The 27,536-nt window shown below is 40.4% G+C and overlaps 1 protein-coding gene across 3 annotated transcripts in view; it reads right to left on the bottom strand.

The window, feature by feature from the left end:
* nAChRalpha4 (nicotinic acetylcholine receptor alpha4) overlaps positions 1–27,536 on the bottom strand; it is a 510,593-nt gene that overhangs the window by 440,031 nt on the left and 43,026 nt on the right. The window lies entirely within an intron of this gene.

Genomic DNA, 27,536 nt, shown 5'->3' with positions numbered 1-27,536 from the left:
ATGTATGTGGAATGAAAACTTTTATGTCCATGTATAGCCTTATTTAGCCATTTTTAGTCCATCGTTCCTTAATTTAAAGCCCGTGGACTTAAATCAAGGTAGTTTTTTTTTTCTCTAGTCAGTCTAGAAGTAACTTCTTCTAAATCCAACTGGCGGTCGTCCTTTTTTTAAAAATTCTGGTTCGAGGCGCTTAACTGATACTGCAGTCTCATGGCCATTGAGTCTAATAATGAAAACACGATCGTTTTCGCGTCTGACAATCTCATGAGGACCGTGAGGCTGCTTTACGGCGTCAGTGCGGAGAAATACATGCGTACATTTATCGATCCCTTTCAATAAGAACATCTTCTGCTTGGTATGATGTGCTGTTAATGTCGGTCGCACTTGTTGCATGTGCTCTCGAAAGATACTCAAAAACGAGGCGGGGTCAACCGTATCGTCCAAGACGGAAAAAAACACATTTCGCAGTCGAATAGGTGTTCCGTATACCATTTCTAAGGCTAAAGATTTAATGTCCTCCTTGAAACAGGTACGAAGTCCAAGCAAAACTGTTGGCAGTAACTCCGGCCACGGAGTATCTCTGTTGCACATCAAAGATGACTTAAAGGATCTGTGCCACCTCTCTATGAGTCCGTTTGACTGAGGATGGTAGGCCGTCGTGAGTATGCGTTTACTTCCAGCCAGATTAGCAAGATGTTTGAAAACTGCTGACTCAAATTGTGTTCCTTCGTCCGTAGTTATTGTTTTTGGAGATCCAAATTGAGATATCCAGTGGGTCCAGAACGGCTTAGCTTTTGTCTCAGCAGTAATATTTGAGAAAGGTACAGCTTCTGGCCATCGCGTAAATCTATCAATCATCGTCAGACAGTACCGATAGTTTTGTTGTAATGGCATAACTACAATGTCAATGTATACGTTTTCAAATCTGCCGTTTGGCACGTCAATCTTTTCTGGTGAGAGGTGGTTGTGTTTGTGGATCTTAGAGCGCTGACAAGGTAGACAAACTCTGCACCATTTAAGGACATTTTCATCATCCAGGGCCATACAAACTTTTGGCACACTTGAACTGTTTACCGACCACTGGGATGAGACAAATCGTGAATGAACGAAAACACAGCATTTCGCAAAGATTTGGGTACATAAGGACGAACGCTTCCTATAGAAACATCGCAGTAGAGTGAGATGTTGTCATCAAATCGAACCCTTTGAAGTTTTAAAGATGAAGTTTTTTTTAAAAGGTACACCAGTGTAGAATCTAACGCTTGCTCCTCTTCAATTTGCGATAATTTGATGACATTCGGCGTTGTTATAGAGCATAATCTTGAAAAAGCGTCTGCGACTGCATTCTCTGATCCTTTCACATGCATAATAGTCGCGCAGAATTGGGAGATGTAAGCGAAATGTCGTAGCTGTCTCAGTGATGCTTTCTCTGGTCGCTGCTGAAATGCGTACACGAGCAACTTGTTCTGACCCCAAACGAAGCGCTGAACGCGATCTTGAACCTCCAGAGCCTGGACCTAGCAGGCATGGAAAGGGCCAAATCGGCAGCTATTCGACTGAGGGATACAGGGCAATGGAAAGCCCAACTCTATGGTCACGCTAAGATTCTTCAGCATGACAAATCGATACCGGCAAAAACGGATCTATGTAAAACCCGTGAATACAGTCACACAACCTTTTGAGGCTCTGATCCCAAGTAGGGAAGAATGGGATCGTGGCCGACCAGGCTAAATAGACGCAATCAGGTTATATACAGACGGCTCCAATCTAGACGGACACGTTGGTGGAGGCATATACTCCGAAGAACTAGAGATCAGGCAGTCTTTCAGACTTCCTGACCACTGCAGTGTATTCCAAGCGGAAGTGCATGCCATAAGAGAAGCACTCGTCTGTATAAGGGACATAAACACCCAAGACAGACACATAAACATATATAGTGATAGCCAAGCGGCTATTATATCAATCTAATCGACGAATACAAACTCCCGAGCAATAGCAGACTGTCGCAAATCTCTCCACGAGATGGGTAGTCAGTTTACGGTCAGCCTTATATGGGTTCCGGGTCACCGGGACATCGTAGGCAACTGCATAGCGGATGAGTTAGCTAGGCAGGGCACCATCATGCCTCTCCTTCCGGAAAAGGAGAGTGTCGGTATGCCCATGGCAACTTGCAAGCTAAACATTAGAAATCAATTTATCAAACTAGCCAACACTTATTGGCGGAATGCACCAAAGTGCCGCATCACACACCAGACATGGCCGGTGATTAACAATAAAAGAACGTCAGCATTACTCAAACTCAGCCGCACAGAGTGTGGTATGTTAGTTAGAGCCCTCACAGGCCACTGGCTAGTCGGCACACATGCCGGCAGGCTAAAATCCCCGAAAAATGACTTTTGTAGGAGCTGCAGAGGAAGAAGAAGAAACGGTGGAACACCTTCTCTGCTTCTGCCCAGCCCTTTGCAGACTTAGACTGAAGCACTTAGGATACCCCTTTCTTAACGATCTGACCGAAATATCGGAGATCAAGCTTAAGGACTTAAACTCCTTTGTAAAATCTTCAGGGTGGAAGACATGCTAATCATCCGGAAATGCTCTCTAGGCTTCTAAGACGAGACATAAGAGACAGGGGATCCCGAAAAACAGGGAAAAAACGAGATCATACGGTATCACAACGGACCCACAGAGGTCTAAGTGTGCCAGACAATAGTCTGGCAGCCGTTCCTACCTAACCTAAACCTAACCTAAACCTAACCTAAACCTAACCTAAACTAAAAATTGACTTAAGTCCATGTAACAATCCGTATGGCCTTTGGTACATTTTTAATCCATTTAGACTTAGAATGTATGTGGAATGAAAACTTTTATGTCCATGTATAGCCTTATTTAGCCATTTTTAGTCCATCGTTCCTTAATTTAAAGCCCGTGGACTTAAATCAAGGTAGTTTTTTTTTTCTCTAGTCAGTCTAGAAGTAACTTCTTCTAAATCCAACTGGCGGTCGTCCTTTTTTTATAAATTCTGGTTCGAGGCGCTTAACTGATACTGCAGTCTCATGGCCATTGAGTCTAATAATGAAAACACGATCGTTTTCGCGTCTGACAATCTCATGAGGACCGTGAGGCTGCTTTACGGCGTCAGTGCGGAGAAATACATGCGTACATTTATCGATCCCTTTCAATAAGAACATCTTCTGCTTGGTATGATGTGCTGTTAATGTCGGTCGCACTTGTTGCATGTGCTCTCGAAAGATACTCAAAAACGAGGCGGGGTCAACCGTATCGTCCAAGACGGAAAAAAACACATTTCGCAGTCGAATAGGTGTTCCGTATACCATTTCTAAGGCTAAAGATTTAATGTCCTCCTTGAAACAGGTACGAAGTCCAAGCAAAACTGTTGGCAGTAACTCCGGCCACGGAGTATCTCTGTTGCACATCAAAGATGACTTAAAGGATCTGTGCCACCTCTCTATGAGTCCGTTTGACTGAGGATGGTAGGCCGTCGTGAGTATGCGTTTACTTCCAGCCAGATTAGCAAGATGTTTGAAAACTGCTGACTCAAATTGTGTTCCTTCGTCCGTAGTTATTGTTTTTGGAGATCCAAATTGAGATATCCAGTGGGTCCAGAACGGCTTAGCTTTTGTCTCAGCAGTAATATTTGAGAAAGGTACAGCTTCTGGCCATCGCGTAAATCTATCAATCATCGTCAGACAGTACCGATAGTTTTGTTGTAATGGCATAACTACAATGTCAATGTATACGTTTTCAAATCTGCCGTTTGGCACGTCAATCTTTTCTGGTGAGAGGTGGTTGTGTTTGTGGATCTTAGAGCGCTGACAAGGTAGACAAACTCTGCACCATTTAAGGACATTTTCATCATCCAGGGCCATACAAACTTTTGGCACACTTGAACTGTTTACCGACCACTGGGATGAGACAAATCGTGAATGAACGAAAACACAGCATTTCGCAAAGATTTGGGTACATAAGGACGAACGCTTCCTATAGAAACATCGCAGTAGAGTGAGATGTTGTCATCAAATCGAACCCTTTGAAGTTTTAAAGATGAAGTTTTTTTTAAAAGGTACACCAGTGTAGAATCTAACGCTTGCTCCTCTTCAATTTGCGATAATTTGATGACATTCGGCGTTGTTATAGAGCATAATCTTGAAAAAGCGTCTGCGACTGCATTCTCTGATCCTTTCACATGCATAATAGTCGCGCAGAATTGGGAGATGTAAGCGAAATGTCGTAGCTGTCTCAGTGATGCTTTCTCTGGTCGCTGCTGAAATGCGTACACGAGCAACTTGTTCTGACCCCAAACGAAGCGCTGAACGCGATCTTGAACCTCCAGAGCCTGGACCTAGCAGGCATGGAAAGGGCCAAATCGGCAGCTATTCGACTGAGGGATACAGGGCAATGGAAAGCCCAACTCTATGGTCACGCTAAGATTCTTCAGCATGACAAATCGATACCGGCAAAAACGGATCTATGTAAAACCCGTGAATACAGTCACACAACCTTTTGAGGCTCTGATCCCAAGTAGGGAAGAATGGGATAGTGGCCGACCAGGCTAAATAGACGCAATCAGGTTATATACAGACGGCTCCAATCTAGACGGACACGTTGGTGGAGGCATATACTCCGAAGAACTAGAGATCAGGCAGTCTTTCAGACTTCCTGACCACTGCAGTGTATTCCAAGCGGAAGTGCATGCCATAAGAGAAGCACTCGTCTGTATAAGGGACATAAACACCCAAGACAGACACATAAACATATATATTGATAGCCAAGCGGCTATTATATCAATCTAATCGACGAATACAAACTCCCGAGCAATAGCAGACTGTCGCAAATCTCTCCACGAGATGGGTAGTCAGTTTACGGTCAGCCTTATATGGGTTCCGGGTCACCGGGACATCGTAGGCAACTGCATAGCGGATGAGTTAGCTAGGCAGGGCACCATCATGCCTCTCCTTCCGGAAAAGGAGAGTGTCGGTATGCCCATGGCAACTTGCAAGCTAAACATTAGAAATCAATTTATCAAACTAGCCAACACTTATTGGCGGAATGCACCAAAGTGCCGCATCACACACCAGACATGGCCGGTGATTAACAATAAAAGAACGTCAGCATTACTCAAACTCAGCCGCACAGAGTGTGGTATGTTAGTTAGAGCCCTCACAGGCCACTGGCTAGTCGGCACACATGCCGGCAGGCTAAAATCCCCGAAAAATGACTTTTGTAGGAGCTGCAGAGGAAGAAGAAGAAACGGTGGAACACCTTCTCTGCTTCTGCCCAGCCCTTTGCAGACTTAGACTGAAGCACTTAGGATACCCCTTTCTTAACGATCTGACCGAAATATCGGAGATCAAGCTTAAGGACTTAAACTCCTTTGTAAAATCTTCAGGGTGGAAGACATGCTAATCATCCGGAAATGCTCTCTAGGCTTCTAAGACGAGACATAAGAGACAGGGGATCCCGAAAAACAGGGAAAAAACGAGATCATACGGTATCACAACGGACCCACAGAGGTCTAAGTGTGCCAGACAATAGTCTGGCAGCCGTTCCTACCTAACCTAAACCTAACCTAAACCTAACCTAAACTAAAAATTGACTTAAGTCCATGTAACAATCCGTATGGCCTTTGGTACATTTTTAATCCATTTAGACTTAGAATGTATGTGGAATGAAAACTTTTATGTCCATGTATAGCCTTATTTAGCCATTTTTAGTCCATCGTTCCTTAATTTAAAGCCCGTGGACTTAAATCAAGGTAGTTTTTTTTTTCTCTAGTCAGTCTAGAAGTAACTTCTTCTAAATCCAACTGGCGGTCGTCCTTTTTTTAAAAATTCTGGTTCGAGGCGCTTAACTGATACTGCAGTCTCATGGCCATTGAGTCTAATAATGAAAACACGATCGTTTTCGCGTCTGACAATCTCATGAGGACCGTGAGGCTGCTTTACGGCGTCAGTGCGGAGAAATACATGCGTACATTTATCGATCCCTTTCAATAAGAACATCTTCTGCTTGGTATGATGTGCTGTTAATGTCGGTCGCACTTGTTGCATGTGCTCTCGAAAGATACTCAAAAACGAGGCGGGGTCAACCGTATCGTCCAAGACGGAAAAAAACACATTTCGCAGTCGAATAGGTGTTCCGTATACCATTTCTAAGGCTAAAGATTTAATGTCCTCCTTGAAACAGGTACGAAGTCCAAGCAAAACTGTTGGCAGTAACTCCGGCCACGGAGTATCTCTGTTGCACATCAAAGATGACTTAAAGGATCTGTGCCACCTCTCTATGAGTCCGTTTGACTGAGGATGGTAGGCCGTCGTGAGTATGCGTTTACTTCCAGCCAGATTAGCAAGATGTTTGAAAACTGCTGACTCAAATTGTGTTCCTTCGTCCGTAGTTATTGTTTTTGGAGATCCAAATTGAGATATCCAGTGGGTCCAGAACGGCTTAGCTTTTGTCTCAGCAGTAATATTTGAGAGAGGTACAGCTTCTGGCCATCGCGTAAATCTATCAATCATCGTCAGACAGTACCGATAGTTTTGTTGTAATGGCATAACTACAATGTCAATGTATACGTTTTCAAATCTGCCGTTTGGCACGTCAATCTTTTCTGGTGAGAGGTGGTTGTGTTTGTGGATCTTAGAGCGCTGACAAGGTAGACAAACTCTGCACCATTTAAGGACATTTTCATCATCCAGGGCCATACAAACTTTTGGCACACTTGAACTGTTTACCGACCACTGGGATGAGACAAATCGTGAATGAACGAAAACACAGCATTTCGCAAAGATTTGGGTACATAAGGACGAACGCTTCCTATAGAAACATCGCAGTAGAGTGAGATGTTGTCATCAAATCGAACCCTTTGAAGTTTTAAAGATGAAGTTTTTTTTAAAAGGTACACCAGTGTAGAATCTAACGCTTGCTCCTCTTCAATTTGCGATAATTTGATGACATTCGGCGTTGTTATAGAGCATAATCTTGAAAAAGCGTCTGCGACTGCATTCTCTGATCCTTTCACATGCATAATAGTCGCGCAGAATTGGGAGATGTAAGCGAAATGTCGTAGCTGTCTCAGTGATGCTTTCTCTGGTCGCTGCTGAAATGCGTACACGAGCAACTTGTTCTGATGACAAAAATGCGTTTCAACAAGGTGTTTGAAATATTTAGTGGTTTCGAAGATAGCGACAGAGATACTTGCTAAGGTGAGAAGGCGGTTTTTAAATTCCGTTCGCGTCTGTTCCCGAGGAGGGCGCCGTTTGGGTTAGCGTCTGTCCCAGATTGGGCGGCTATTGTCACAATTGCCTTTTTTCAGATCCGCAGACACTAAAGAAGGTCTCACGCTGATGACAACGGCATTCCAACACCTCAGTACCCAGATTGAACCCCTGGCTAAATGGCTGCTGGGCTAATGCTGAAGTTACCCCCGTCCTCTTAAAACTTGGCGAGTCTTTAAATACGTTTAAACCACATCATCGCGGAACCGATGGTACATGTGCAGTTGAGAGAACTCCTGCTTAACATCCGCACTGGCTCTCAACGCAGGTACCCATAAGGACCTACGTCAACCCTCGCATGAACCTCACTGCTTGCATAGAAACCCATGGGGGCTTCAGGGAAGACTGTACATATGTGAGGAAATAGAGACTTAAAGTTTGGACCCATATAGCATGCAGAACAGTAATAAAACCCAAGAAGAAGAGCGAGAAGTGTTCCAGAAGAGTAAAAAAATGGCGAGGTCGCCAGATCAAGGCGTTAAAAATGAAGGAAATACAGCGAAAGTGGTTAATCCCGAGGAACCAAACCCAACTACGGCAATACAGAACGAGGATCAGCAAATCCCTGCCCCATCCCAAGATGTTAGACCGACGGCAGGCTCCCCAAGACTAGAGCTTATCTATAAGATGAGAGCCTTAGAAGAGGAAACGATCGAGAAGTGCAGATCAGTGCTTCGAAAAATGAAGTATGCGATGTTAAGGCAGCGAAACATCAGTATGGATGTTAAAGACGGAACGTCAGAACTGAGTGAACTCCTGGATTTTGTCGGGAATTACAGGAAAAGCTGGTTGACTGCCGAAACAGAGAGGGTCGAGATAGAGAAAGCGGCAGCTGAAGCCAACCAAAGGCTAGAGGAAACTGACACACCAGTTTCGTCTCGCAAAAAGCGGACTGCCTCTAGCCCGGTCGAGCAAGAGGCTTCTAAAAAACCCAAGAATAAAGAAGCCAAGGACGGCTTTAAAACAGTTACTCGAAAGAAGGGAAAACCCAAAAAATCACAAACAGAGGGAACGAATGAGACGGTCACTGTTAACCCAGGAAGGAGAAAACCCCAAAATACGTATCAGATCCCGACCAGATACTGTAGTGGTCAAGCCCGCGGAAGGCACGAGTTATGCCGAGGTGCTAAGGGAGCTTAGGGAAAACTTGTAGCCTGACGAGACTGATATAGCCATCCGCTCAGTCAGGAAAACCAAGATTTGCTACTAGAGTTATCAAAAGGAAGTAAGACCGAGAAGCTTTGCGAATACATTAGGCACACGCTCAACGAAAACGCCACAGTAAGGACTATCAGGCCGATATGCAAGACCTAGACAGTCTGACAAACGAGGAGGATGTCATAACTGCAATAAAGGCTATAATAGGCGAGCAGAGTCAGGAAGTCAAAGTGAGACTAACTGGCGTAAACAATTTGGAGCAAAAACGTGCGTTCGTTATACTGCCATTAGAAGAAGCAGCTAAAATTCTCAAGGAGCCAAGAATCAAGATTAGATGGACACGATGCCGAGTGAAACGGTGCATCGAAGTTACACGATGCTTTAGATGCTTTGGAGTAGACCACATACGAAGGGATTGCTCGGGACCAGACAGGAGAGGTCTGTGTATTAGGTGTGGAGAGCCGGGGCCCAAGATGAGAAGTTGCTCGAAGACGCCGAAGTGTTGCCTGTGTGCAAATGAAAATCGCACGGATCTCAATCATCTCCCTGGGACGAGTAACTGCGCAGCTAATACCCGCAAGGCACAAATATGAAAATTCTACAAGCAAACCTTCACAGAAGCCGTATAGCAGATGACCTGGTGTCCCAAATAGTACTAGAACAGCACGTGGATCTGGTTATAATTTGCGAGCAATATAGAGTTAAACGCTGCGGAATCTGGCTGGAAAACGAAGATAAGACTTCAGCTATATGGATCCCAGCTGCGGGTGTCATACGATGTCTCGGTGACGGCAGAGGTAGCTGTTACGTATATGTACAACTTGAGGAATTCACCATATTTAGCTGTTATCAGAACAGAAAATCAATGACATTGAAGACATAGCTCAGCAAATGCAGGGAAACCTTATAGTAGCTGGCGACTTTAACTCTAGAGCAGAAGAATGGGGCATGTCATATGTCAGCAAGAGTTGGACTGGTAGTCGCTAACGTGGGCAGAACTCCGAGTCAAATGGGCACAATACCGAATATAACGCTAGTATCAGAGAACTCTGCGCACAGAATACTAGACTGGAAAGTTCTAGACATCTCTTTCAGTACTGAAAGAAGCACTGTTCAGCATGTAGGAAATCAATCACAAACTTGTCACCGATGGAATGTTAACCGACTAAACAAGACCCTCCTAATACGAGAAATTGACCGGATCCAAATTGAAAACATTGAGAGAGCTAGCGTGGAGAGCGTTGTTAGCAGCACTATGTCCACCATAAAAAGTGCTTGTGATGCTGCTATGCCAAAGTCTGGCAATCCCCACAGACGAGGAGCAGAGGTTTACTGGTGGTCGAAGGAAATAAATGCTTTAAGGCGTCATCTCACACGAGCTAGGTAAAGCGGAAATTTTGTTACACAGGAGGAGGAGTACAAGAAGGCAAAAAAGCTTCTTAACATTGCCATTCGCATAAGTAAACGAGATAAATGGAAATCCTTCTGTAATGACTTTAACAAGGACCAATGGAGCCTGGGGCATAAACTCGTTATGAAGAAGCTTAGGTCAAGAAGTACTCTGCCAGATATAGATGAAGGACATATGGATAACATTGTCAAAACTCTTTTTCCGCCCCATCCGATTAGACCAGCTTACACAGCACCGCAGCCGCACGAGCAGCTCTTTGAGTTGTTCTCCGAGGATGAACTAACTAAGGCAATACACAGCATGAAGAACAGGAAAGCACCAGGACCCGACAATATACCGACCGAAGCTCTTAAAGTCATCGTAAAGAGCAGACCCTATGTACTATTAAATATGTATAACAAGGGCCTGCAGAATGGAATATTCCCCGATCCGTGGAAGATACAGAGGCTGGTCTTGATAAGCAAAGGAAAAGGAGACCCGGCAACCCCATCAGCTTACATTAGTTAACAAAATAATATTTTTGGAGTGCTCCACATTTATGTTAGTGTTAGAGCCCTAGATCACGAAAATACCACTATTTTTTTTTTCGATGGCACAGTTTTTTTAAAAAATTTTTTAAAGTTGAAAATGTAAAATTTCTGATTATTTTCAATTTTTTCTTATATTTTGGCTTATATCCAACCAATTGGGTCAGTTTTTGTTTTATTTTAAAGTCAATAGATCAGAGCTTAACTTTGCCATACAGAACATTATGATTGGATAAGTGATGGCAGCGCAGCAGCTCGACAAATATGAAAAATGTGTTTTTTGGTCGACTGAAAGTCGGCTGTATATATCGTAAAACCTCGAAATAAATCCCTTAAAAAATCATAATAGGTACAAACTTAAAGTTTACATCATAGAACTAGTGTTATCGACCGCTCTGCATGCTCAACACGACTGGAAAGCTACTGGAAAAGCTGATCAAGCCCCGACTAGCTCCTGCTGTCGAAGTATCCGGTGGCCTCTTTCGCAGACAACACGGTTTCCGACCAGGAAGGTCTACAATCGGAGCTATACAGGAAGTCGTTAATGCAGCACTGGCAAGTGAAGTGGACAACCATGCAAGCAGACCCATAGTGCTTTTGGCGACACTAGACGTCAAAAACGCGTTTAATAGTGTCAGGTGGTCGGACATGATCGATTCGCTAAACAGACGCTTCCATATCCCAGAATATCTGATGCGGCTAATAGACAGCTATCTTAAGAACCGAAAACTGATTTATCAGACAAAAGGAGGCGAAAAACAGAAAGAAATCACCTAGGACCGGAACTAGAATTGTCTAAGGGGAGCAAAGCCGATCTATTATGTGAGGCTATCAAGACCACGCTCAAAGGTTATGTAACGGTTAGAACCATGAAACAGAAACCTTTAAATTCGAGATATAGATAGTATTACAGAGGAAAGTGATATCATCTCCACAATTAAAGCTGGGACAGGAGATACTACCGAAGAAATCCAAATTCATCTGACTGGAGTTAATAGCTCGGAGTAACGACGGGCCTTCGTTAACTTAACGACAGAAGATGCAGCGAAAATATTGAAGGACCCGAGAATCAGGATAAGCTGGACCCTGTGTCGAGTAAAAGAATGCCTCGATACTATGCGATGCTTCAAATGCTTTGGAGGGGGACACACACAAAGGGACTGTAAGAGACCAGGTCGAATTACCCTATGTATCAGATTCAGAGAGGCTGGGTACAAAATGAAAGAATGCAAAAACCCAGTAATATGTTGTGCTTGCGCAGCTTGTTGTCCTGGGACTACAAATTGTCATAGCGGCGCAAGTAAAAACAGGGAATGAAAGTCCTACAGGCAAATATGCACAGAAGCAGAACGGCCAATGATCTGCTGCTTCAAATAGCATTGGAGCATCATGTAGATCTAGCCATTATCAGCGAACAATACAAAACTCTGGAGGACGATCTGTGGATAGAAAACGAGACGAAAACCGCGGCTTTATGGATTCCAGCTTTCAGCACCGTTACACACCACACCCCCATTAGACAGAATTGTTAGGGATTGCGGACTGGACCGTTATTAGCTGCTACCTAACACCCACCGATGACATTACGACCTTCCAAAGAAAGCTCGAAGATGCTGCCAAGCAAGCTCAGGGAAAGGTTCTATTAGCAGGTGATCTTAACTCAAGAGCGGAAGAATGGGGCATGGCATCAATCAACTCCAGAGGCAGGAAAATTCTAAACATGGCTCCAAGACTCGGAATGGTAGTTGCAAACATAGGACCAACCGCAACATTTAGACGAGCAGGAAATGAAGGAACAATTTCGGACATAACGCTTGTGTCGAAAGAAATAGCAAACAAGGTTGTCGAATGGAAAGTATTAGAAATTTTCAACGGAAGCGATTACGAGTATATATCCTTCAAGCTATCACAAGGAGATCAAAATCGTTATGAAAATTGCCTTAGCCTAGGAAAAAAGGGATGGAACGTAAATAGACTGAGCAAAACAACTCTATTCAACGAAATTGATAGAAAAGCCGATACTATAAGGCAAAACCACGAGAATATAATCAACGACATTATATCAGTTATAAAAAAAGCGTGCAACGTCGCAATGCCAAAACGGGGAAATCCACACAGGCAAGGTCAAGAAGCACACTGGTGGACAAACGAAATAAAAATCTTAAGAGAGAAATGCCTCAAAACTAGACGCCCCTTAACCCGAGCAAGGCGTAGAGGAATATTTACTACACAGTAGCAGGAGTACAAAAAAACGAAGAAGGATCTTAATATTGCTATCCGGAAATCCAAGATTAATAAATGGAAGTGCCTTTGCAACGATGTTAACTCTGACCCATGGGGACTAGGCTACAAAATCGTCATGAAGAAACTTAGGTCCCGGAGATCCTTGCCGGAACTACAGGTGAGATTGAGCCGCGGAGAACGACGGTGCCCGACCTCGAAGAACGAGTGGACATGTTTACATTGGAAGAACTTGTCAGGGCAACAAAAAGCTTAAAAAGTGAGAAACCCCGGGACCCGGGTCCTGCAAGCAATTGCAGAGAGGCGACCTAATCTTCTGCTCGATATGTTTAATGCTTGCATCCGAAAAGGACTATTTCCCTAGCAATGGAAACTGCAACGTCTGGTTCTGATAAGCAAGGGCTTAAAGATCTCTTATCGCCATCAGCATATCGACCATTATGTATGTTAAATACGACAGGAAAACTCCTAAAAAAGATGATCAAACCTCGCCTATCTGCAGCAGTTAACAGGGCCGGAAGACTCTTTCCAAGGCAGTTCGTTTTAAGACCAGGGAGATCCACAAAAGGGGCATTTCAAAAGGTGTACTGCGCAGTACTACGAAGCCAACAAGGAAATCTCTACTCGAGATCTATAGTACTCTTAGCAACACTGGATTTCAAAAAACAAAAAACAAAGGCAGGCGAGAAATGTGTAAACGTAACATCAGGAGCTGGACAAGGATCAATACTGGGACCCGAGCTATGGAATATTAGCTACGCCGAAATACTGCGCATAGAAATGCCGAAAGACATGACCTTAAATGCAGATGATATACTCGCAGTTATCTCGGCCCGTAACACCGAAAACGTACAGCGTAAGCTAAGCCATGTGATGCTCCGGGATAAAGGATGGTTGGACAACAACAGTTTGCAGCTTGCCACGGAAAAAACTGAGTTGTTGCTAGTGACAACGTAGCAAATCCCACTAGAAATAGATATGAGAGTAGGAGAAAATATCATTAGGACGCAGATGTTCTAGGAGTTCGACTTGAGCCCGAACTGACGTTTAAGGCTCAAATTCAGCACGCTAAAAGCCGAGCGACCGACACTGCAAAATCACTTAGCAGACTCATGGCAAACATAGGTGGACCAATCCAGTCAAAACGCATACTCCTTATGGAGGTGAACCATGCAATCCTACTTTATGGATGTGAGGAATGAGCTAGAAAACTGCGCGTGAAATGCAGACAAAACCCTTGCTCGAAGTTCAACGGATAATAGCATGAAGGATAATCAGCGCCTACAAAACGGCAGCTCCTGTCACTGCGGGTGTAATACCGATTAGTGTTGGGTAAAAACTGCTCATTTGGGTGAACATGTTCACTTGTTCTTTTTTTCCCAATGAGTCAACTCACTCAGTTTGCTCACTTGTTCACTTGCTCACTTGTTCACTTGTTCACTTGTTCACTTGTTCACTTGTTCACTTGTTCACTTGTTCACTTGTTCACTTGTTCACTTGTTCACTTGTTCACTTGTTCACTTGTTCACTTGTTCACTTGTTCACTTGCTCACTTGCTCACTTGCTCACTACTTGCTCATTTCTTCTGTCCTTAACTGAGATATCAGCTGATTGACTGTACAACCGAATGCAAAATGCATCCTAAAAGTAAAAAAAAAAAAACCTTTTTGAGTCAAAAACAGCATGAGAGCAACTGAGCAAGTGAACTAAAAAGATCAAATAAGAGAGCCAAACTGAACAAGTGAACAAAAAAGAGCAAGTAAGAGAGCAAAACTGAACAAGTGAACAAAAAGGAGCAAGTGAGCAAAAATGCACAAGTGAACAATTGTAACGCCCTAAATCTGAGGGCGTACAAACTTCATTAATCGTGCCGAGGATCGGAGTCCACCTATTTAGTATTTAGTATTTAATTGGCTTAAAAATTTGGACACGGAGTCCACCTATGTTATAAATATGAAGTAATAGTAATTAAGGAGAAACTAATTTTGCTGGTGTTTAAATTTGAAGCCGAGACACGCACCACGGCTAGAATCCCCTTAACCTTAACTTATCGCACTCGTGAGGTGGGCGATCGATATCACGATCGATAACAGGGAACTGGTTCAGAGAACACGACGCGAGCTGAAGTGCGATCTCTAGGAATCTGACTCGGTCTCTTTGGTTTCGACTTTTCACTGCGAGTAGACGTGTGCGTGAGTGACCCTCCGACACGCCAGAGATTCACAAGCCAAACGCCTAACCTCACAACCTCGAAGTTACACGTAAGCAAGAACATCCATTGTGAGGGCAGCAGCCAGGGAACTACTTTCAATAACTGTCAAATATAGGCCTGAAATTTAAGAACTAAAACCCCGCGTGTTATTTCTCTACCAGTACACTTCCCCTTTTCCTAACCCCACACTCGACCCCGATCTACGACGGGTGTTTGGTTTCGCATCTACCCGACATACTTCGGCCGAGAGCTCCCTCCCTAGAATCTTCGTAGACTCAGAGCCTAGCTGGAGTGTAAAACCCCCTTAGTTTCCGAGAATATCCGGAGCGTATAACCCTGTAGACTCCGAGTATATCCGGAGTGTAGAAACCCGTAGGCTCCGAGTATATCCGGAGTGTAGACACCCGTAGGCTCCGAGTAATCCGGAGTGGGCGACCCCCGTAGGCTCCGAGTATATCCGGAGTGGGCGACCCCCGTAGACCCCAAGCTCTCCCGGAGCGGATCAACCCCGCCGTTCATGACCGGCGGAGTTCCCCTCTCCGTAGCCCCGCAGCCAACTCTAATCGGAATCCTCCCAGTGCACTACCAAGCAGTGCGATCGTCCTTTTAGTATCTCGCTCCACCATCAGAGGGCATTACTGACGGGTCTCATCCAAGTTCCCCACCAAGCAGTGCGATCACTCACTGAGTACCTCATTCTATCACCAGGGGGCGCCTCAAACAGGATCCTCCCTGGGTTTCGCACCAAGCAGTGTGGTCTGCCCTATTCCCACCGTAGGCCGCTAGGCGGCGCTCTAATAGATGTTTTGCCGTCAACCTCGTGTTCAGATCGGTTTGACCAACGGCTCTCGCGCGCTGAGGCAAACTCGGCGATTAGAATCCGTGCGGAAACAACCCTTTACGATCGACTACCCCGTCGAGAGCACTCGTATCCGGGCGATTGAGATTCTACCCCGGCCAGAGAACTGCGTTACACAATAAAAAACAAGTTTGAAGGAACATGATCACTTACTCAGTTTAGTGAGCAACTCTTTTTGTTCATTCACTCATGAGCAACCCAACACTAATACCGATTGATCTCCTAGCAAAAGAACGCCAAAAAATCTACGAGCCAAAGCAAAGTGGAGTGTGTAGAGAAGATAGCCTGGACTTGTGGCAAAATAGATGGCTCGGGAAAATGGACAGCTAGGCTTATACCCAACCTCAAGGGCTGGACAAAAAGAAAACACTGAAACGTTGACTACTACCTAACTCAAATGCTGACCGGCCACGGCTATTTCAGGGCCTTTTTGGAACGATTTAAAGGTCAAAGAAAAACGATCTTGATAAACGAGAAACGGAATAGACTGACTAGTAAAGAAAGGAAGAGTAAAAGGAAAATGGAACTGGACGAAAGGATTCATTAAGGGTAGTCTGGAGGCAGACCATCAAAGCGGCTCTGTGGATCTTGTCTCTTGGGGGGCCAACTTTTGTCGGTTAAGATGCGGGTTGGCAACCCAATAAAGACGTGCCATAGAGCTTTGCATTAAACAGACGAGAGCGCTTGCTGCGCAAGAGGCGCCATGAGGCCTGATGAGCGGAGCTTTTTAGTTGGTGCGAGCCCCACATGCCACATCTACGACGGTAGTGTGAGATGCGTAAGGCATTCCCCCCCCCCCCCCCTCAAACCAAAAAAAGAATTATTGTATAATAACAATAATTTTTTTTATACCCGTTACTCGTAGAGTAGAAGGGTATATTGTATTCGTGCAAAGTATGTAACACCTAGAAGGAAGCGTTTTTGACCCCATAAAGTATATATATTCTTGAACAGGGTCACTGGCCGAGTCGATCTAGCCATGTCCGTCTGTCTGTCTGTCCGTATGAACGCTGAGATCTCGGAAACTACAAAAGCTAGAAGGTTACGATTTTCCAAACATATTCTTGGGCCTCCTACGCAGCCCAAGTTTATTTCAGCCGAGCGAGACGCCCCCTTTAACGCCCATAATCGCCCACTAACGATTTTACCTGCGCACACATTTTTAAAGATTTACGAGAAGTATAAATGCAATTTTGTTGTGTATATGTAAGAGGTCTTGGGAATAAGTCGCAATGTTAAGATAGGATAATATAAAATAGCTTATAGCACACTGGAACTGCTATTTTTTAGGTGTGAGAGAGGTTTTGTCCTAAATAGTGGTACGCTCCTAGTTTCCTTTATGTAATTGGGAAGTCATTCTACGCTCTAATCGCATTAATAAAAAAATTGTCTATTTGAAAGCAGAAACCTGAAACAGAAACAAGAGGGCTGCATCTGCTATGCTTTGTTTGCAAGCGTTAAAAGCTGCATGGAGCTCTGAGGTCCATTCAATTTTACGTTGATCATTTTTTTAACATCCTTTAGCAACTCAGTGAGCGGTGCTTGTACACATCTGTGATGATCGAGACAATCATCTGCGATAGTAATTAATAACGCCCAAGAACCCAGCGGGAAACTGAGATTTACGAGAAGTATAAATGCAATTTTTTTGTGTATATGTAAGACGTCTTGGGAATAAGTCGCAATGTTAAGATAGGATAATATAAAATAGCTTATAGCACACTGGAACTGCTATTTTTTAGGTGTGAGAGAAGTTTTGTCTTAAATAGTGGTACGCTCCTAGTTTCCTTTATGTAATTGGGAAGTTCATTCTACGCTCTAATCGCATTAATAAAAAATTGTCTATTTGAAAGCAGAAACCTGTGTCGGAAGCAAATAATACTTTTAGGTAAGCGGCCCGGTGGCGGGCACGGCCGGGGTTGAAGGGTTGCTGGATATAGAGCCAGGGGGCACCGACAGGGTGCTTGCTGGATGTAGATCGAGGGGGCACCGGCAGGGTGCTCGCTGAATGTAGGGCGAAGGGGCACCGGCAGGGTGCTCGCTGTGTAGATATAATCCAAATAGTCAGGAGCTGGCCGCTAGCAACTATAATCGCTAAAGCGCTAGGTGTAAGATAGCCGCTGCTTAGCTCTCTTCCAAGTGGTTGGGGGTTGGCTGCTGGGCAACTATGGCCGCTGATGAGTCAACTGAAGATTACGGTGAGGGGATAACTGTCCTCGTGTGCCCCTGGCCTTAATCTCAGTGGACGAATGTAAATAAGTTTTAACGGCGATAGCCGGAGTAAAGTTTATGAGCAGCGTGCTCTTTATTTGAAGTATAAAACAAAACTGAATATGAATTCTTAACTTAAAGCTAACAGAAGGTGGGGACTCATAGCGGCCACGCAAAAGTGATGTGTTTGCCGGCTATGCACGAGCATCCGGTCAAATGCTGTGTCAGCGATTTGGCATAGTGTTCGGACAACCGGTCATCGACTCTGTCCGGTTGACTTTAGTTAACTTGCATATGATATTCTTTGTTCTTGTAGATCTGGAGAATTGTAATTTTTCAAATAAGTATGATGGCTCTCTGGTATATAACTTTGTGTAAAAAGATTACTGTTCGTCCTTTAATATAATCTGCCAAGCTAAGGTTAAATATTTTGCAAGAAAATTGAGTTACATGGTCGGATCTATTCAAATTAAATAAAAAACGATCAATACTAGTGTATGCTATTTTCAAGACAAGACTTCGCAATAAGTAGACGCATATTAACAGGTAAGAAACATTTAACTAGTGACAAGGATCTTATTAGCCCATATGTTTTGCCTTACGCTTTATTTACGTGGTCATCCCAGTTTAATGTTCTACCCAGATTACACCAGTTTACAAAAAAAAATCGATGAAATATACCATGAATGAAACCTTTGTTTTCCGGTAAGGTACGTCTTCCTGATCAATAAAATGGCACTTAAAATTTTTTTTATGGATAAAATTTTTTTTAAAGTATAAAAAACGTTTTTGACATTTTTTAAATTTCTAACTTGAGTTGTGGTTAACCGATTTCAACCATAAATGACTTATTTTACAGGTAATATCGTGCCCTCCAACTTTCTAATACACTGCATTGAGTTCCATTCGTTAGTTTAGAAGCTACATTTTGTTAAAGTTGAAAAAGTTAGAAAAAATGCAAAAATGCTGGCATAAATGGCTTCGTTAAAAATACACGCCTAAAAACCGAAATTATTTTTATAGCTTCTACTAGTAGAATGTGCTTTGACAAAAAAAACAAGCTATTGATCATTACAATCCACCAGCAAATTAATTTGATATGCATTCTTGAAGCTTGCGACAACGGTGTTTTTTTGGCCGTTTACAGCTGTTAACTGACACAACAGGGCTCTAACAGGGCTGTAATACCCGTTTTTCCCAAGGTAAAAAATCAATATAAAATCGAACTATTGATTGATTTTTTTGTTGTTGGTCTTGTTAGTTGACTTAAAGATGTATCTTTAAGTATAAGTCATAAAACTAAATTCGGTTTTTAGGCGTGTATTTTTAACGATGCCATTTATGCCAGCATTTTTGCATTTTTTCTCACTTTTACAACTTCGACAAAGTGTGGCTTCTAAACTAATGAATGGAACTCAATGCAGTGTATAAAAAAGTTGGAGGGCATTATATTACCTGTAAAATGAGTCATTTTTGGTTGAAATCGGTTATCCATAACTCAAGTTAGAAATTAAAAAAGTGTCAAAAACGTTTTTTACACTTTAAAAAAAATTTTATCCATAAAAAAAAATTTAAGTGCCATTTTCTAAATAAGGAAGACGTACCTTACCGGAAAACAAAGGTTTCATTCATGGTATATTTCATCAATTTTTTTTTGTAAACTGGTGTTATTGGCGGTTTCCACTTAGTCAATTGGTATGTAACTAATCATCAGGAGGGTTAGTTTACTATTGCATAACTTCTTTTTAAAAATTATCCAGCACTTTGATTTTGATGGATTGATGGCGAGACCGTTGTTATCATCTTCTTTGAGAAAAATCCTAGAGGATGCTAATTTCCGTTTGTACGCTGCTCCAAAACTACTCCTATTGCGAAATCGGAAGCATCGAAAACCAGCTGAAGTTCAGATTTTTGTGAGGGAAAAGACAAGAGGGCTGCATCTGCTATGCTTTGTTTGCAAGCGTTAAAAGCTGCATGGAGCTCTGAGGTCCATTCAATTTTACGTTGATCATTTTTTTAACATCCTTTAGCAACTCAGTGAGCGGTGCTTGTACACATGTGTGATGATCGAGACAATCATCTGCGATAGTAATTAATAACGCCCAAGAACCCAGCGGGAAAGTGAGTAGTTGGTTTTTTGTGTTCTTGAAATCCTGTTCCTTTTTGCAGGCGGCGGTGTGGGGAGAGATAAATTCTGAGCGTTAAATGGGGGTGGGTTTCTGAATAGCATCAATATCAGGCCATCCAGCGGGAAAGTGAGAAGTTGGTTTTTGTGTTCGTGAAATCCTGTTCCTTTTTGCAGGCGGCGGTGTGGGGATATATAATTTCTGAGCGTTAAATGGGGGTGGGTTTCCGAGTAGCATCAATATCAGGCCACTTATGCGCTGTGTGATATCTGTGGCACTACGATTATAATATTTTTTAACAAAAAAAATCACCAACTTATAATATTCAAAGATCCTATGATTTACACCAAAACCAAAAGACTTGTACTCACATTTAGTTTTAATTTTTAGTAGTTAGTTTTAAAATTCGAAGAAAAAATATTAATAATATTTAATCAAAAAATTCAACTATATAACTAATATCATAATGTCTATAATGATAATATTAATTTATTTTACTCAACATTTTTCAAATAATAATAAGAATGAATGTAGGATTCAACAAAATTATAGAGAAAAGCCACGGTAAGACGATTAAAATATTTGATCACTTTTATCAAGGAATTACATTAAATTACAAAGAAAACTATTATTGTTTTTTACATTTTTAAATATTTTCTGTGAAATAAAATAATTTGATCGTCAGATCGTGGCCTAAGCCATTTTTAAGTGTTGTTAAAATATAAGAATTCGTGTTCGCATTCGGTGTTATCAAGTATATGATGGAGGGTCACATCATTTTTAAATTTGTTGGAAAAAGTGAAAATAGTTAATTTTAACATAAAAACAAGAGAGAACGCTATAGTCGGGTGCCCCGACTATCAGATACCCGTTACTCAGCTAAAGGGAGAGCGAAGGAGATGAAGATAAAAACTTTGATCAGCCGTAACTTTTTAACGAATGGTCCGATTTAAAAACTTTCTTCTACATTTCGATAGGTATTCATAAACACAATAAAACTGCATTTTTACTTTTCCGAAATATTGAAATTTTTACAATCGTATATAAGCGATTGTGGGCGTTAGAGGGGGCGTGGAACCCTTTTGAAACAAACTTGCGCTGCGTAGGAACTCCTAGAGTCTGCATGCAAAATGTCAATCTTCTAGCTTTTATAGTTTCCGAGATCTCAGCGTTCATACAGACAGACAGACGGACAGACGGACATGGCTAGATCGACTCGGCAAAGGTTAGTACCACAGATATTTACGCCATTAATAAAAATACGCCTCCGGATGCTATCTTCAACACAAATTCTGCATTTCAGTGACACTTAAAATGTTTTTAATCTTTACCAGTGGTAAATGGTGTGAGGTGTTCATTAAATGGTGGTATAAATAGTACTTCAGTACTAACTTAGTTATTTAACTTAATCAAAATATTACATTTATTTCAGCCAGGCCAATTGAGACTTCTTGGGACCAGAAGTGTTGCGCCTGCGTTTGTCCTATTTTTTTTTTTCTTCTCATAGTTTTTGATATAGATACCCGACATAAAACAACTGAACAGAGGGTAAATGCTCGGCCATGGCAAACCAGGCATAATTTCTGGAGAGATCCTTTAATTTCGTGCGGAGACCTAATAATGGTAATTACTCTTATTATTATTCCTGTTCTTACATTCATACCTAAATATTTTTGATATTTTCAGAAGACAGACAAGACATGGATACCTAAGAACTGCATTCGGCCAAGCAAAAACCGAATGCTTCAGGCATTAAAAATTTTTAATTCCATAGCTTCGATTGTAAATATTATTATAAATACACAAAAATATTAAAAAAAAAAAAATTTTATTGTGGAAAATCAGATACTGCAAAGCAGTGCAAAACCAAAACTGCGAGGGTCTGGAAAAACAAAAACTGAGAGGGTGCGGAAAAGCAGACATTGCAAGTAGAGGAAAACCATAACTGGGTACGTGTGGAAAATCTATAATGCGGGAAGTCGACAAACCAGTGGATTTTGGCCTGCATTCTACTGCCAGAGATCAAGATTGAAACCTCATTTCCCCCTTACTTTTTGTGTCACCCCCGTGTATTTTGAAACCAGAGATGGAAGAAATGTAAGGGGTGAATGAGGTTTTGTCCCATCCGCTTGTATGGAGAAACCTGATGAAAATATGTTATTTTCCAGAGGAATTTTCCCGGTGGGAAACGACCCAGGTGGCTTATGGTTTCAGGAAAAGCATAATTAAGAATGGGATCTATGCTTTCGGTGGGTGGTTTAATTCCAAATTCATCGCGCAAACTGGCATTTGGTCAGATTGATGCTTAGGACATGTTTTTGAAGTACTTGCAAGGCAGTTTGAAGATGTTCTTGGTATTCAGCGATGGAATGCGACGTTATATAATAAACAAGGTCCATGCCGCAAAAGATTTTGTCCATAAAGCGTTGAAATGTTTGATTCGCGTATTTTAACTCAAACGTCATGTACTGAGACTCAATGAGTCCAAAAGGAGTGCACACCGCTGTTTTTTAAAAATTTTTTTCTGTCATTGGAATTTGGTAGTATGCTTTAATCAAATCGAGGGTTGAAAAAATCTTCTTTCCTTGCAGTTGTTCCGTGAAGTCGTGTATTTTGGCGCTTGGCTAGCGATCTGGTATGATGATTGAATTTAGTTTTCGATAATCTTCACATATATAACGGGCTGGACCAAGGACTTTTTGACGGGCGACATATGCCTTGTTCAATCAAGAAGTTTATTTCTCTCTTGGCAGTGACAAGTTTACGGGCTGGACCAAGGACTTTTTGACGGGCGACATGTGCCTTGCTCAATCAAGAAGTTTATTTCTCTCTTGGCAGTGGCAAGCTTTTCACCGAATAGACGTCGTGGTCTATTAACAACAGGTATTCCATTTGTTTTAATATAGTGACGACCGTCGTGTTGCGTAGCTGCTTTTATCGATAGCTTTGTCACGTCGACAAAGTGATCTCAACAGCAACATACTTCGGGAAGAACACCTTAAAATTAACATGGAATCACTAGGCTTGAATCTTGTAAACTCCACTTATCCGACTCATTTCAGCAGAACATGCAGCTCATTGTTAGATGTATTTTTTGTTAGTGATGTTGAAAAAATATGTTTGTATGACCAACTCATTGTGCCGTCGTTCTCAAAACATGACCTTATATACTTGACCTATAATTTTGACCTTCAGTATAATGACGAAGAAATAGTATTTAGGGATTTTAATAATATAGACTATTACCTTCTAAATACCGAACTCGATAAATGCAACTGGAATAACATTTACTGTCTTCCAGATGTAGACGAACAACTCAGTTTTCTCCAACGTAATATTAGTTACCTGTACAATTGTTTCGTTCCAATCAAAAGTAAACCCATTAAACATTTTATTAAACCGTGGTTTAATAATGAAATTAAGTCAGCAATACAAAAGCGAAACTTTGCATATCAAAAGTGGAAAAGGTATAAGACTCCGCCACATTATGCCCAATTTAAATCATTGAGACACACAGTCACTAAACTTATTGACACCGCAAAGTCAAAATTCTATTTTCGAAAATTCAAAAACTCAACATCGTCTAGACAAACCTGGAAAGAAATCAAGTCACTAGGGATAGGAAAACAAAAATCAACGCCGGGACAGGATGTTAATGTTGAAGAGCTGAACCAAAATGCAATGTACCTGAAATCGACGATAGCAATTTGTACCTGAATTCAGTACCTGAAAATTTCTGTGATAATAGTTTTAGATTTGTTTGTGTTAATCAGTACGAAGTTCTTGTCAATATTCTTAAAATTAAATCAGACGCAATCGGACTAGACGAAATAAATCCTAAATTCATTAAATTAATACTTCCCAAAATTCTTACATACATAACTCACATTTTTAACACTGCAATTACAACATCCGCATTTCCTGACTGTTGGAAAATCGCAAAAATTATACCAATTATGAAAGCCAACAAGGAATATAGACCTATATCAATTCTACCGTTCTTATCGAAAGCCTTTGAGAACATTATGGCAGCCCAAATAAACGCATATGGGCCGTTCTTTTACAAACCGAACAGATTTGGCCAAAAAAAAAATTTCACATTTTTGATTTGCCTGAAACTTTTTTTACACGTACTATTCGGAAAATAAGTAAACACGTGTATCAGGATTTGACCGAAAAAAAATTATTTTCCTAGTTAGAATTTTTTTAAGTGTGCCAAAAATTGTCAAATTTGAAAAAGTACCCTCTCATTGAAAATCTGTATCTCCGGTTATATGAATCTAATTGACTTCATGTCTTTTGCATTAATTCCTCTAAAACCTCTCCTTTCAAAATAAAATTTCTTAAAAAAAAATTTTTTTAATTTCTTAAAAATAAAAACAAAATAAGATTTAAAAAAATTTTTTAACTATTGCCCCCACAAAAAAAAAAATTTTTTTTTATTTTAATACTTGCGTCATATTGTTAGTAACAATCGGTTTTTGTAAAAAGTTGGAGCCACGTTTAGTTTTTAAAATATCGAATTTGTTTTAGCAAGGCCTCGGCTTTTTTCTATGAAAAAACGTCGCAGCAAGTAGATCTACTCTCTCACTCTTATCGGATCCTAATGGAATTTATGTTTTCTCATTGTTTACTAGTCCTTTAACAATTGTTAAGGATTAAAAGTTAAGTTTTAAGTTTTTTGACAATTTCTGAATGCCAAAAAGTAAAAAGTCATTTTTTAATCAATTAAAAACTTACAACTATTTATTTAAACGTCTATTTAATAAGCAATAATTTTAAATTTATTTTATTTATTATTTTTTTATATTATGTAATTTATTAAACATTTTTAAATATTTTTTTTTAAGTTTTTAAAAAAATTTATTTAATAAAAATAAAAAATTATAAAATTTAATTAATTTTTTTTTAAATTTAAAAATAAATATTTAAAAATGTTTAATAAATTACATAATATAAAAAAATAATAAATAAAATTAATTTTAAAATTATTGTTTATTAAATAGACGGTTAAATAAATAGTTGTAAGTTTTTAATTGATTAAAAAATGACTTTTTACTTTTTGTCATTCAGAAATTGTCAAAAAACTTAAAACTTAACTTTTAATCATTAACAATTGTTAAAGGACTAGTAAACAATGAGAAAACATAAATTCCATTAGGATCCGATAAGAGTGAGAGAGTAGATCTACTTGCTGCGACGTTTTTTCATAGAAAAAAGCCGAGGCCTTGCTAAAACAAATTCGATATTTTAAAAACTAAAAGTGGCTCCAACTTTTTACAAAAACCGATTGTAACTAACAATATGGCGCAAGTATTAAAATAAAAAAAAAAATTTTTTTTTGTGGGGGCAATAGTTAAAAATTTTTTTTAAATCTTAATTTGTTTTTATTTTTAAGAAATTAAAAAAAAAATTTTTTTTTTAAATTTTATTTTGAAAGGAGAGGTTTTAGAGGAATTAATGCAAAAGACATGAAGTCAATTGGATTCATATAACCGGAGATACAGATTTTCAATGAGAGGGTACTTTTTCAAATTTGACAATTTTTGGCACACTTAAAAAAATTCTAACTAGGAAAATAATTTTTTTTCGGTCAAATCCTGATACACGTGTTTACTTATTTTCCGAATAGTACGTGTAAAAAAAGTTTCAGGCAAATCAAAAATGTGAGCCAATAAAAGGTGTTCGGTTTGTAAAAGAACCGCCCATATATAGGTGATAATGCTCTACTTAACAACAACCAATCGGGATTCAGAATAAAACGTAGCTGCACCTCGGCAATCCTAAAAATTTCGGAGGATATACGTAAACATGCAGACAAATCCAACGTGACGCTTCTAGTACTTCTTGACTATAGTAAAGCTTTTGACTCTGTTAAACATGAAGTTTTGTGTTCAAAATTTAAAACTCAGTTCAATTTCTCAACAGCTTCTGTCAAACTTATGACCTCGTATCTAAAAAATCGCCGGCAGTCTGTAGTACTATCAAAGGTTTCGTCTTATTTTGTATACCTTAAACGTGGTGTGCCTCTAAGGTTCAGTTCTTGGACCTTTACTGTTTACTCTGTATGTCAATAACCTTCCCTGTGTGTTGTCAAATAGTGATGTTCACATGTACGCAGATGATGTCCAGTTATATTGTAGCCGTTCCATTAGTAAAATTAACGAGTGTGTGAATATATGTAATATATGTAAATAAGGCTGTAGGAAAAACGTTCGGTTTCTTAAGATCTCTCTGTCCAGTTAAAAGTCTGTTACCCATAAATGTTCATATGTTAATTGCCAAGACCTGTTTAATCCCAACACTTTTTTATGGTATAGACATTTTTTCAAACTGCGATGCAGCCAGCCATCAAAAAATAAAAGTTGCACATAATAATATAGCAAGATTTATATTCAATCTACGTCGATTTGACCAGGTGACAAGCTACGCATATAAAATATTTGAACTTAATTTGACCGATTGGATGAAACTGAGAGTTTTAATATATCTGCACAAAATAATTTACACGAGGGAACCAACCTATCTCTTTGAAGTATTAAGATTCACTTCCTCAAGAAGAGCAAATAACATAATTCAAGTAAGACACAGATCTCTACTTTCTGAAAGGCACTTTTTTGTACACGCAATAAGGCTATGGAACGAGCTCCCAAACACTTTAAAAAATATTAGTAGCGCCACGCAGTTTAAGTCAAAACTCACATTACACCTGCAAGGTACTAGCACAAAATAAAAAAAAAAAAAAAAAACTTAAATAAAAAAAAAACAAAGCGACCCTTTTCCTTAACCAATAATGTTTAAGCGTAATCTTAAGAATTTAATCTATCTGTACTTATGAGTAATTTGTCCTACGTGACTATCGCACTAATTATAAGTTATAAACTTGTAGCGTTAGGAAAGCATTTTAAAAATAAATTAAAAATTAAATTCACTTAGAAGTTTTTGAAATTTGGACATACACTTCACTTTGAAAACTAACATGGGACGTTCCATGTCAACCCGGCCACCCCACTTTTACCACATTGATTGCAACCACATTGATTGCAAAGCCACTTGCTTCCAATAGTTTACCTCATACCTATTTTGTCAATGTTACCACTCTTTCGCCGTATAATCGCGTTGAAAAGAAAACACAAAATCATTTTTATCCTGCGAACGGAAGAAACAATTGGCATGGTTCAAAAGCAGAAAAATCTGTCTTTCCTTAGCCGATTACGAGAAAAAAAATAGATTTTATTAGACCGTAGATGACCAAGCGATAGCGTTTTTAAAGTCTAAAAGTAGGATTTCGTCCAAAGGGCCAGTCTGCAAAAATACCATTATATTTTTCTCAGAAAGCCCCATATTTAACGGATTTTATGCCACTGGTTTCAAAGTAGGATCTCTCTTGAGGAATTAGCTATGAATTCTTTTCATTGGTTTGTTAATTTTTTCCAAAGCATATACTATTATTTTATATTATTTATTAGTTTTTTCTGACATTTAACTACTACAAATAC

The sequence above is a fragment of the Drosophila takahashii genome, chromosome 3L (genome assembly GCF_030179915.1).
Source record: "Drosophila takahashii strain IR98-3 E-12201 chromosome 3L, DtakHiC1v2, whole genome shotgun sequence".
Classification (NCBI taxonomy): domain Eukaryota; kingdom Metazoa; phylum Arthropoda; class Insecta; order Diptera; family Drosophilidae; genus Drosophila; species Drosophila takahashii.
Note: the sequence above shows the minus strand (reverse complement) of the source record. Positions and strands in the feature narration are given on the sequence as shown.